Source organism: Zeus faber (genome assembly GCF_960531495.2).
Source record: "Zeus faber genome assembly, chromosome: 21".
NCBI lineage: Eukaryota > Metazoa > Chordata > Actinopteri > Zeiformes > Zeidae > Zeus > Zeus faber.
In genome coordinates this window covers 4,686,441-4,688,940 of record NC_137208.1, presented here as the reverse complement: position 1 = coordinate 4,688,940, position 2,500 = coordinate 4,686,441, and positions in this window count along the sequence as shown.

The following is a 2,500-nucleotide window of genomic DNA, read 5'->3' as shown; positions in this document are numbered from 1 at the left end:
CAGTGACTCCAAGTAACTACCAGTGTCTCCTAGTGACTCCCAGTGACTACCAGTGACTCCCAGCGACTACCAGTGACTCCCAGTGACTCCCAGCGACCCCCAGTGACTTCCAGTGACTCCCAGTGACTCCCAGTGACTACCAGTGACTACCAATGACTCCCAGTGACTCCCAGTGACTACCAGCGACTACCAGTGACTCCCAGCGACTACCAGTGACTCCCAGTGACTCCCAGCGACCCCCAGTGACTTCCAGTGACTCCCAGTGACTCCCAGTGACTACCAGTGACTACCAATGACTCCCAGTGACTCCCAGTGACTACCAGCGACTACCAGTGACTCCCAGCGACCCCCAGTGACTACCAGTGACTCCCAGTGACTCCAAGTGATTGAAAAAACAAGTTTGAGGCCAAAAGAAACACGTTGTGGAGATAGCTTTGGATTCAACAAGGGAAATCAACTTGGTCAAAGCCAAACAATGGATGGAAAGAACTGAGCGACGAAACAGCTACGAGTGTCAAAGGAGGAGGTTTGGCTGGAGGCCGAGGTGGCTCTTTAGCTGTCCTTACCCTGTGGCTGCAGGAAATGCGTTGCAAAAAAGTCCAGAATAGGGAAGGTGTGGTCAGCTCCGCCACTCGCTCCTGGATGGAATAAGTAAGAGAGAGAGAGAGTGGATCAAACAGGGGATGGTTGGGATCAGACCGAGGTCACCGCTGCATCGTTTAGGCCCCAAGTGGCGACTGCAACGACCAACTGGGGTCGGCTGATGCCAACTTTTTGTTATTACGTAATAATCATAATAAATACAGCTGCAGGCAGAACTGCACAGGGTCCTGGTTAATCGCGTTGGTCACGGATAACAGTTTTCCGAGGTCTCGTGAAACTCCCCATTTCCAAAAAAAGAATTCCCATGGAACGCAGCGTTAATTCCTGCTAACACGGGTCACAATTTTCCGAGTTCCCATGGAACGCAGCATCGGCTCCCTCTCCTCTCAGCGCAGATCCTGCGCGAGGCAACCGACACACACCACACACACCACCACGCCCCGTGCAAAAGCCCCTGCCAGAGCCACAACCTGCACATATAAAACGAACCCCAGCGCCCTCCACCACCCCAGCTCACTCCACCGCCCCAGCCCGCCCCGCTCTGCCAATGTTCAGCTACTTCCAGTAGAATGGAAACGTTTTTTCACAAATTCCCACTCCAAACATGGATCGATGTGGATCAAACTTGGACCACAAAATGTCTGAACTGCCCCGAATACAACGACACTTCATTCATGTCCGTGGGTTCGGTCGGAAAAATGCTAAGGAGAAAAATAATAATAAAAATCTCCTGGAATCCAAATCATATTAATAATAATAAGAAGAATAAAAATAAAACTGTGTAATTATGAACTCTTTCAGTTATTTATGTATTGTACACTACATAATGGGTTTGCATTTGACCCCAAAATATAGGTCATATAGGTCAACATTCAAAGGTCAAATCAAAAACAGTATTAATAAAAATGAGTAGTTTGGAGACCTTAACTTACAAAGTCACAACAGTTTGGAAGCATTAAATAAATAAGCTTTAAAATTGATATTGAATTGTAATGATTTTGGGACTTAGGGATCGCACAAAAAAAAAGAAAAACGTATAATAATGAAAAGCTGTGTAGTCATCATCCTCCCATCATCTACCCAAGGATAAACACAGAGATCGAGAACACCAAATAAATACATTCTGGCTTTGTTAGCGTCGGTAAAAGGAGCCGTGTCAGAACCCTGTTCACACGACAGGTGGTGCACACTGAAAAACAGGCCAGGGATCAGAGAACAACAGGGGAAGGATCCCCCAAAATAGATGAAAAATTACTGAATTACAGAATGCCATTAGGATACGAGATTAACTTAATTCAGGATAAAAATAAACTTTTAATTTAAATATTAATTGATATTGATGATATAACACCACAAGCAGTATTTGTAATAAAATTAAAAAAATGTTTGTGCATATATGCATTGGTGTGCAGAGTGTGTGTGTGTGTGTGTGTGTGTGTGTGTGTGTGTGTGTGTGTGTGTGTGTGTGTGTGTGTGTGTGTGTGAAAGAAAAGAGAGAAGACAGACAGACAGACAAATACATTTGAGTATGGAAGTGGCGTCACACCAGCAAACAGCAGTTACAGACCGTAACCTCCCACACCTTTTTATCTCTCATTCTTTCTCTCTCTCCATCCCCCACTCCTCAACCCCTTGTTCGCTCTCTACCTCCCTCCCCCCTGCATTTCTCTTCCTCCCTTCCTCTCCTCCGCCCCAGACCCCGTTCATACCAAAAACCTTCCATCTAAAAATATCAACAAGAATCTATAGAGCTCACACACACACACACACACACACACACGCACACACACACACACAGACACATACACATAACAGACGCACAAATAACAGACATTTACTCACATCAACCCCACACACACACACACACACACAACCCCACTCACACACATCCAACCCC